Below are 11636 nucleotides of genomic sequence, written 5' to 3' on the forward strand. Positions count from 1 at the left end.
TGAACATAATCTTCAGTTATAGCGCTGGCTGCCTCGACCACCTGATCGCTCTCTCTGCCAAAACATCAAGCACACACTGTCCCCCATGAAGTGAGACCATCACGATCCTCCCACAAACCTTCCCCAGGGAAAAGACTAACCCAATAAAATGCCCCCCCCAGAAACCCTGCCTGGTGGCCAGAAGTCACTTCTAAAGTGACAAACATCTCGGGGAGCTTAAGCTGCAGTGAAGCATCAGTCATGAAAACTTAAAACTAAGGCTCCCTCCAACAATGTTCGCACAGAGAATGTAAAAGAAGAAGAACAAAAGTATAAATAAAAATAAATAATATTAAAAATGTTAAAAAATAATATATGCGTCAATATATTTGCTGTTGTGGTGGTTAATGGAACAGCAGTATGATAAATACAGTATACTGTGCAGCATAAGCAGAAGTAAATAATAAATAAAGGTAAAAAAATATATATAAAAAATACTAAACAAAGGTATGTGTGCAGTAGTCTTATGGCCTGCTGTACTGACTGCCACACAGCACAGGGCAAAACACTTAGTGGCTGTGTGACTGGAGTCTCTGGTGAAAAGAATGGCATGAGGCACTAGCCGTAGTGTTTTGGGTACATACAGAATTACAGATATTTGGGCGAGTACATTCATTTTTGATTTTCCAGACTCCTTCGAAAAGGATCCATACACGATCTTTAAGAAATCTGTCCTACTTACCGATCTGTAGAAACCAGCACGACAACAGGATAATGCAAGTGTCCACAGGAGGGATGGAGCAGAGTGGAGAGAGCCATTTTCTCCACAGGCCGGCGATGCTATATTTTACAATTGCACAGGGTAAAAAAAAAAACCCATCAGTACCAAAATCCAGACCAAACGTGGTAAATACGGCTCAGGTTTTGATTCATGTTAGCACAAGTAATCAATGATAATCAACAATGGTGGAATTCCATTTCACGGCTTCAGTTTCAGGGTCCTGGCATTGTGCATCATGACTTACTGGGACACCTGATGAGAACAGAGCCCCTGTTAATGTTACTGGTGACACCTTCCAGCTATCTGAGCAAACATTTCTTATAAATGATATTTGAGATGAGGATTAGCAAATGTTAACATGTCGAAAATTCCACAGGACCACTGAAAACCTTTGATGGCTGTTGAATTTAACCAACACCCAGGACACAGTAGGACAGGATCATGCACCACAGATCACTGACTGCACTTTAAAACACAGTTAGTCACATTGCTACATTAGTCTGCAAAGATTATCAGTATAAAAGTAATAATTTGAGAAGTATTAGTCCAATCTAAACAGTGGTACACGTTAAAACAAGGTTACATTTCAAACATCAACCACACAGAATCACAGCCTAGCTACACACACCTAGCTTAACAAACGACATGTTATCACACCAACTAATACATACCGGTACACGTCTCCTCAGTCTTCTTTGGGGCAGACTATAACGCCGCTGTTTCCTAACAACAAGTTTGCATAATTTGTAGTTAGCAGTGTGAGTAAATGCCAGTTGTGTGAGGCTACTCTTCATTAAATTGCGCTGTTTTGCCGTGTTGTAAAGCTTTAAAGCTAGCGGTGCGCACTTAGCTAACCTTCCAATGGTGGCTGAGTTAAACAAAGCTTGAGTCGGAATCAGCTAGCTTGATTATAACGATCAAAATAAGCAAATACATTAAGTTTGGCTAATATCTGTTTTTTTATTTAATACAGTTTCAATATGACCTCAAAATGTGCATTACAGTATAAAATTAAGAGCGACACACTGCCTACAAGTTTGCTTTGCACGCCACGTGTTAAGACTTCCTGTTTGTGTCTCGCCGCCGTACGGTGGCCTTGTAGGACAAACCTCCTTGTAAGAATTACCGCAGTCGTTTCCTGCTCCACTGGCCCAGCCCAGCAGATGGCGATAACAGCACAAGAAAGGAGCAAGATGGTTAAACTGCTCTTTTTATTCATCCTGTAAACATGTAGACCGTCGGTGCTTTTGTTTCTCTGTATTATGTCATATGTGCGTTGTTGTTGTATCACAGAAGCACCAGGGTTTTAAACACGAGGGAATCCAGAATATTACAAGCAGAAGCCCTCAGTCCCTGTAGCCTAACTTTTATTCAGTTCTTCTTATCAGAAATAAAACTTTGAATGATGCCGCTTCACTCCTGCCTTGTCTACTAACCTACTAACCCTTTAATTAATTAATTACTAATCTAAGCCTTGTTTTGCTTTTATTGAGTGTACACTTGTTCTTGTGCAATCCTGTCAAATGTTTTTCTCTTCATATCATAACTGTATTTACTGGCATTTTGTTTCCTCTTTTTGCTTTTGTTCTCTGAACATGTATTACTGTGTTATATTTTTTTTATATATATATTACTGTTTGAATGTGAGTTTGAATGTTCTCAGTCAAGTTGAGAAAAAAACCCTCCATATCCTGCTAGAACACAGGTGTATAGATTTGTAGATTTAATTTTAACTTCTTTAACTTAACCACAGCAGTCATATAGTGAATTGCATCCCCAATTAGCTTAATTACAACATGCTGTGAACATTCAATAACAACATTAGTAAAGCTGTTGCATTTCAATATTAACATTAATAATTGCATAATGCTGATGACAGCTGTACTGTACTGCAGACATGTACGTGTCATGGAGATGACGTGTGATTGCGTGATGCTACTGACTGGAGTCACCACCATTCAGAATAATCATTTTAGATGTTGATCACATCGAAAGACGCAGAAGACAGTTTTCAGTGAGGCCCTTACAGAGTCCATACTTATGGTTGCAGAGGGACAAAGTATTTTGTCATCACCTCGAACTCTGATCCTCTTGCACACACATGTCCAGTCATCTGTCTGTCCTCGGTGGCTCAGTCGATGTGATGTATCTTGCATACTGCAAAATGCGACCGCATGTAGGAGGACAATCATAGTATTTTTTGTGATATTGCATCTGACATACTGTGTATTGGAATGTACTAAATCTTTATTTGGCATACTAAATGATATGGTAGTATAGCTGACGCCCTTTAAAAGCTTTTCCAAATGTCATACTTCAGCTTTACTTATGCTAGGCTGATATGAAGGCACAACAATCACTGTTTATTGTAAAGATGTGTATGCTGAGCATATGAATATAAATGTCTACTTTCTATCACTACTACTACCCCATTGAAGTAAGGATGGTCACAGGAATGCTTTCACGATATTTTATTGAACAATATATCTGGTTTTTAAATAATTAAATGCACAAAATCAAAAGTGACCAAAAAGGTAATATGTAAAACAGATGAATAGTAAGTGAAATATACAATATATATGCAGTACATAGTTTATTCATGAGCATATATACAATGTTAGTGCTCAAACTATTATCAATCAGTTATTCATCAGTTAAGTCATATGTGATGATGAAATGGCACAGACTGGAAATTGAGAGGAGATGAAAGAGGTTACATTAAAATAAGATATCATTAAATGATTTGACTGTGAAGGTGGGTTATAGGGTGAAGGGTTATAAAACATTACCTCCTCTCCGCTGCCCATCTGTCCCTTTCAGCCTCATACACGTCCGATTGTTTGAACTCCACGCCAATGACCTCCTTGACCTCGGCCTTCTATTGGGAAACATCCCGGAGGGGAAGTAGACATAGTTCTGTGGCACCCCAGGGGTAGCAGCTGTGAATATGAGGGCCCTGCTTTGGTAGCAGGTGACAGAACCTGCACAGGTGACCTGTTGATAGCTGCACTGCTGACTTCCTCTTTGCCTCAAAAAGACATCCTGGGATTTTTACAACTCAAGACAAACGTTATTTGTATAACCAAAAATCATAAATCACAATTTTCTTCAGGGAGCTCTACAGTCTGTACAATATAGGACACCCTTTGTCCTCAAACCCCCCAATTAAAGTCAGGAATTGTCACTGACCGTCAACATGTAAATGGATTTGTAAAGGCAGCAATACGATATTATCATTTCATGGTATATGTCTATGACAATATCAGTCAGCTTTAGGTCATTAGCAGTGAAGAAGGGAATACAAAGTATGTGCAGCAAAACAATAATGCCACATAAAATGTGGAACCCATGTAGGCTGCAGACTGCACTGCAGTCCGCACTGAGGAGACAGAAAATCAACATGGCACACTTCTACAAAACCTCCACAAGATGGCTGTATGGAGCAAACTCAGAATTATCTGAAAACCATATGATCCTTAATTTAGCCAGATGTTTTGATTTGTGAGTGACCAAAATAATTTGTATTCATGTTGAATGATGTTGTGACCTCTCATTAGGTCCTGCAGTAGGTATCAGCGACAGTGAATCATATCATATCATATCATATCTCATCATCATTGAGTTTTTTGCTTATGTAAATGGAGGAGAATGCAACATTTGCTTGCATGACAATTATCATTACAGATTTTTTTGCAGTTGTACTCTCTTCTCTACCACTGTATGGAGATAGTTGGGAATAGTGGATAATAAAATAAGCATTTATTTTTTTCCTACATGGGAAGTGATCCCCAAAACACCAGATTTGGCCGTGGAACCTTCGCTAAGCCCCTCCCTAAAGCGGCCAGTGTCCAATCCTACGTTAGCAACCGTAACTAAGGGATGGCCTGTCAAGGTGTGAGTAGTCTGCAGAGGTCACACTTCATTTTAGCGCCATAAGCCTTCACAACAAGGGAGCATGGTGCATATATGGACCCTGTCCCACAGCAGATATCCTCTACGTTTAGCTTGAGGTGTCCTATTCACTTCAAGATGCTAACTAACATTAGCTAGCTGGTACAGAACTAACTAGATGTTACCTAACTTAAAGTTGAAATAAGTAAATAAGTTGCACAACTTTAACTGTCACATTTTTGCAAGCATAATATTAAATCCTTCTTTAACTGCTTATAGAAAATGTCCTTTTCAGTTCGTGTAAATCGTGTTAAAATAAAGTCTTACCTGGAACCATTGTAACTAAATGTTATGACCATTTACTTTGGCTCCCTCTGTACCAGTGTTGCATAAGGATGCTAACATGGTCATTTAGCCTTGAGTTGGACACCATACCTCCTAGTTTAAACACTGAGCGCTGCTGGTTTTATAGCGGTATTATAATTAATAACGTCATTTAACTGCCTTTTTGTTAGTGTAACCCACAGTTGTGGGCACCGCTAACATTGCTAACAATTGTATGGAGTTGCTGTTAGCATTGCTAAGCTAGCTAATGTAAGGCAGTTGAATATTAATCATAACTTAAGGTACTTATGTTTTAACTTTAAGTTAGGTAACGCTAGCTGTGTATCATTTTAGGCTGTATATCTTTGTCCTTCATGTGAACAAGACAAGACAAGAGGTCCCTTACAATTACATTGTGGCCAGTAATTCCTCCCACAATTTTAATGTCCTCCTTATTCAAACTACACTGTTGCCCATAAAGTTGGAATAAAATGTTTTTTACCTCTTCTCATGAAATGATTGTGACAATGTGATTTATTCTTGATAAATAAAGTGTATATCTTCTCAACTTTATTGATCAAACCCTTCCAAACATATCACAGTGAAAGTTAAACTACAATTAACCTTTGCAAACTGTGTATTCAGGCTTTAACAAAATTGGGGGTATTGAACAATTATTCCAACTTTATGGGCAACAGTGTACTTTGCCAAAAAGTCATGTTATTTTATGAATGTACTTCTTCATTCTGCTTATTTCTCTCTGATATTTCAGAATTATTATTAAAGATTATTTTTATTATTTCCTTTAGAATATCTCTCAGAGCCATATTGAAAGCTTGACAGATGTAACAACAGTAACCAAGAGGGGAATGGGACTTCGTGGAGGGTCAGTGGTCAACATCAATGCTGATTTTGCTTCAGGACAGTGATCTGAATGTATAGGATCCAAACCACGGCGCACCAGTTTTTACTTCTGATATTTCAGCAGTTTCAGTGATTCTTTGAGGAATCAAAGATCATTTATTTACCACCTATACAATTTATTTGCCAGCATAAATCCAGTCTTGTCTTTAAAAATCACGGATGACATTTCAATACTATCTTTGGTTTATTGTCCCAGTTGGAATCGCTGTGATGCAAATTTTGATTAATGCTGTACAGTAACAATATCAATCAATTCCTATTCCTCTTTATCTGTGCCTCTGTAGCTTATTTCTCACTGTATCTATTTACCAATACATACATACATAATGTAAACACGCAAAAAAAAAAAATTCAGGTATATCCTCGAATGTATCTGTTGCTGCCTTGTTGTTGATCTGTATCTCTAAAGTTGGATGAAAACAGAATGAGACTCAACAGTGCTTTGGGAATTTCAATCAACATTTTATTTCCAGTATGTAGTTTTTTTAACAAGTCAAAAGTTTGAGGTGCATAGTCATGAAGGGAGCATGAGCAACATGGTCACAAACACAGACAAAGAGCTGAACATTGGGAGGAAAGTTGATCCAGGAGACCTGGGGTTGGAGATTTATTGTGTGTGCGTGTGTTGAATGGACTGTGCTGATGTGAGCAATTCACTGCAAGTTTTGAATCTCTATAAAATACTGTAATCTGTATGATGTCAGTGGCCTTGGATAGTTTAAGATAAAATGTGTAGATAGGAATTTGTTGCTTTGTTTGAGATAGTTTACAGCTGCTGAATATATAAAACAACATTGTTGAAATTGTTTAAAATGCAGGACGTCAAGTGAGAAAATGGGTCAGCGTCAGCCTGTGCTTATAATTCAAATCTCTAGCTGTCTAACCTTGGTCTATAAGATAATCTCTTTCAAGAGTTACAGAGGCAGTTTGCTAGGCATGTAATTTAACACTGACACACAGGTCACAATATGCATCATAGTTTGGCATCGCTAACAATTATTTGAAGTTAACCGCCTCAAAATTCTCACAAGGAAAACAGTTGTGTTCGTGCCAAAACATGAACATGTTGCTCCTATTTCATCTACTTTCATCCTCCTGGATCAGATTTGTAATAAAGTTACCTTTTCTGCTGAGCTACACCGACATTAGATCAGTGATTCGATCTTATGTATTATAGATATATATTGATCTATATATTGATCTGTGTGGAATGTGGGAAGCAGACAGCAGACATCAGACTCTTGGCATGGCAGTGTGAGTTTCAGCTGCTAGAAATACGGAAGTAGTGTAGAGCAATATCATCCACAATTCAGTACTGAAATGCCATTAATACAGCGGTAGACTTTAATACAACATGTTTTAGAAGTGTAAGTGTACCTAGTGTCATTGTAATAGTTTTGTAACAACAGCAGACGTGAGACTCTTGGATTGGCAGTGTGAGTTTCAGCCGCTCTGGCAGTAAGAGCAATACTAACTCTAAGGAATCATAGTGGTCAATCAGAATGCCCATCACTTGGTTATTTTAGTGAATAATGTGACAGTAACACTGAGACTATCAGTAACTATTTGATGCTCACTATGTGAACAATTCGATGAAGGATTGTTGCTTGTACAAATTGTTGCATGTATCCTTTTTCCTTAAAGATTTAGTGAAAATGTGCCCAATGTGCACAGGGATTACATTTATGTATACTTGCATGAACAATCTAATACCATTATCTAAAGCAATTAGCAACGCTTTCAACACTTTTAATAATCATACATTGTTTGCACTATGGAAACTGTAGCGATGATTTTATACGTAGTTACATGAAATTATAGCTTTAACTGTAGTTGACACTGTTTTTTAATGATGCAGTTTTTTCAGGCGGAATCAAAATGCAATAGGTGCATGATGATGTGCCTCATCAGGCTCCACTAGAGAAAGATTATTTGATGTGTTGGGCATTAACCACTAGGTGGTAGTCACACTGCATTAACTGCATTGTATTGCACCTCTGCAGATGAGCGTCCTACACTGTACACTGGGCGTACTCGGTACTGCAGCACTCACTGCCAGCACTTGGCTGACCTCAAGACTCGAACGTTTCAGAACAGACATTGTTTAGGGAAAGACGAGGCAGGGCTGAACGTACAAAGGGGCTTTTTGTTGAGAAAACATGAATTTTAAAAAACAGCCAATGATTTTGGTTGTTTTATAACCCCTACAGTTGCAGCAACTAGATGTAGACTGCATTCCTGTATTGAATCAGATAGCATTATTTTATCTGTCACAGATAAACCTGGCCTTCATTGAAACAGAACATCACTCGTGCACCCTTCTCACATCCCTCTGTCCAGTGTATGAGACATATTTTTATGTATATAGTACTTCAGGCAAATAAAGTCCTACTGGCGGAGCAAGTCAGAGATAAGAAAGAAACTCCTGTAGCTGTGAGGCAGGGTAAACTGGCTTCACTCCGGGAAACATAAAAATCTAGTTAGGGATCACAGAAATAAATGGGGACCCAACAATAGTAACTGTGGCCACAAATATACAAGTTATGCATCACAATCCCTACATGAAACTACCCATTTGTATGCTATGTAAGAAAAGTACACCAACAGACAGATTGACTCCACAATATTGCTTTTCCCCACAGGAAGACTTTGGATGTTCACATGTACCCCCTTTACAGAGGGGTCTGCACACAACTGGTTAGACAAGGAAGCAAGTGTGTGTGTCTGTGTGTGTGCGTGTGTGTAGTGCTTCCTTAAATCCATAACATTCACAGTTTTATAACACAACGAGGATACTGTAACACCTCTAACACTGCACAGTTGCAGTAACAATGTTAACAGCTATTACAGTTTTCCAAAGCAGACAAATCTGTCTAATGTAGTTATGTGAATCTAATGTCGACACATTAGTCCAACTGAGATACATTAGTACAGTCAGATACATACATCGGTACAATGGACAGTGCCTCGGGCAGACAGAGTTGCCATCACAGCCCGTCCAGACACATCTATAAAGTGCCTTATAACAGGTTATTGCATAATCTGGTGTCTGTCTTATTGCTTCCATTGAAAGCAAGAAGGGAAATGCACTCCAGTCTTAGAGAGCAGCAGGCTGACAGAAGTGAACAATTAGGAAAATAAAATCAAATCTTGCCGTAGAGCTCTGTTCCAGTGAGACCGCATATAGTCAATCAATGTTAAAACCATTTTGACACAGTGCTGTTGTCAGGCTCTGAGTGAAACTTGACAAACACAATGTGAAAATGATGGGTTTTGTTAACTCTCATGATATATTATAAAAGAACAGTGACTTTGAAGTCACTTCTACGATTTCCTGTTTTGTGCACCCACTCTAAACTGTGGTAAAGTGCTGTATTGTTTATATGCAAGGCCGATGCACTACTCTCGTTAAAGTGGCTTCTGGTATGTGAGTATATAGTGTGGGTGAGTGTGTGTGTGTGTGTGTGTGTGTGTGTGTGTAGCTTTCAGCTGTCATAGCTATTCAAGCTATGTGTGAGGGTGTGGTAGGTCATATCTGCCACATAAGTGACCTCTTGGACTGAGAGTCACATACAGAGTGGGCTCTAGTTTCCAGTGGGCATCTTAGCACTACATTGATCCACACAGATTATTATGACATAAATTAGACGTAATATCGTGCAGACTTTGTTCACTTTTCCTATTTTTCAATTCTTAAACAAAATGTGATTACTTCTAAAATTCTACCATTTAAATTTGTATATAGTATTAGATTTTTACATTTTGTTACTTTACTCTCAACAACTCCCAGCTCCCTCCAAATTCTTCTACACATTAAACCATACTTTTAATAAGAACAATCAATTCTTTTGTGCTAAGACACCAGTGCTACTTAGAAACCCAAACACAAACTTCTTATCATCTTCAGTGCCTAAAATGTGTAGATACAGGCACAGCAAGCAGTTGTTGGTTAATCTGAAAGTATTAGCTGATTTGGCAAAGAAAAACGAACCACTTGCCTATAGGGATATTCACACATTCATTTGTTAATAACATTAACACACTGAATATCATTAAGGAATTAAAATATACTCTTTTATATTAATACTTGTATTCCCTGACAGAGTCTTTACATTCTTGATCTGTCCCTGTTCTGTGCTACCTGGATTACTGATCTACTATCAATGGACTCATTTGGACTATCTTAGCACAGTTACAAATACATGTATGTCGAAACGTGTTTTTTCGTTGTTATCAGAGCACGTTTCTACTGTAAGGTAGCCAGTTAGAGTCCGTATACAGGTGTGGAAATGTGGAAGTGAATTTGTATCCGGAGAATTGCTTGCAGTATGTTGCTCTCCCTACTTGCAGTATATCCTGCTGATGTGCCAATGAGCAAATTGCCAACTTCTTAAACTTCCCTAACAGAGCTGTTCTATTGTACGATGTAGATTTAGAGACACAAACTTTTGAAGCATGTGTAAAATGTCTTTCGCCCCTTCCTTTCCCACAATACCTGCAGGCCATTACTCTAAAAGAAGAGCCACCTTTGTATCACCCTGACCTGGTTAAAGGTAATAAAAGTTGTAGCAGTAGTAGGAGGTGCTTACCAAGCATTGACAGAACGTCAGACAGTTGAGGTCGATGTGAAGGATTAAATGGGACCATACAGAGATGCACAGAAATGTTCCTGCACTGTGGTGCTAGACAACATATACTTATATGAAGTTATATAAAATGCACACATGCTAAAAATGCATTGGTTATTTGTCAGAAGCAGCATGATTAAGTTCATTCCTTTCTACAGGGATAGTCTGGGGATTGTCTTTGATGAGGGTTAGGGTTGGTTTTTTTTTTTTGGTTTTTTTTAAAATAAATTTTCAGTGTTTTTATCCTCCCACCAGCAGAGGGAGCAGAAGCAGAACAGGCACCTGTGTTTCATCTAAAGCAAAAAAAAAAAAACCTGTGCAGAACGTGATCCTTCAGTCACCTAAGAAAGCCCTGTCGTCAGCCGAAGCTAGTCAGTAGTTGATCAAAATCTGCTGTCAACATTACTGGACCAAATACCACAGCAGTGAGTCAAACCTGGATCCAGTTCCATGGCAGTAGTTGATGGTTAGAGAACAGTAAGCTGTAATTTAACATGTCCAATTATTACCGCAGTATTGGTACACGATCCCTAAATGTTAAAATGCCATTTACAAGCAGTGCTAAACAAATTTATATTCACCTATTTTAATTACAACAAATTTAGCCAGAAATGTTGGCCTACACTGGTATACAAAACTCTTGTTGAATGGTCCTCTGGTTTGGGCTTGCAGGTGGATTTGCGTCAGTGTGGAGTGAGGTTTAGAGGGAGGCATTTCAGCAGTTTTGTGCTGTTTTTCAGTCGACATCATGGCACTTCACAGATTGTGACAATTCCTGGCATCAAAGTGTGTGACTTCCGCTGTTTGACTCACAAGTGTGGGTTACACTAAAGCTCCACAAAGTCAAAGCGAGAAGCAAACGTACTAACAAACATACTTGTAGCTTGTCAAGTGTGAGGGATATCTGTATTTCGGCGGTTTTATATTGAAATTTGGTCCATGAATAAAGAGCTTAAGAAAAGTGAGGATCTGTCTTCCTCTAAAGTATTGTATTAGTTAATTATTAGTTGTAAAACATGGCTATAAAGGGTTTAAAGTGTACCTTTTTGTAAACTTTGTAAGAAGATGTAAGCTGAATGAGAAACTGTTAAACCACAAGTGTATATAAC

At 38.4% G+C, this 11636-nt stretch overlaps 1 long non-coding RNA gene across 1 annotated transcript; it reads right to left on the reverse strand.

Moving 5' to 3' along the window:
• Positions 1-6348: 6348 nt before the first annotated feature.
• Positions 6349-11613, reverse strand: LOC139199692 (uncharacterized). The gene is made up of 2 exons (XR_011584152.1): positions 10142-11613; positions 6349-10077 (listed from the first exon to the last, which is right to left on the reverse strand). It is a non-coding gene; the product is annotated as an uncharacterized lncRNA (long non-coding RNA).
• Between the last annotated feature and the right edge of the window lie 23 nt (positions 11614-11636).

Source organism: Pempheris klunzingeri, chromosome 4 (genome assembly GCF_042242105.1).
Source record: "Pempheris klunzingeri isolate RE-2024b chromosome 4, fPemKlu1.hap1, whole genome shotgun sequence".
Taxonomy (NCBI): domain Eukaryota; kingdom Metazoa; phylum Chordata; class Actinopteri; order Acropomatiformes; family Pempheridae; genus Pempheris; species Pempheris klunzingeri.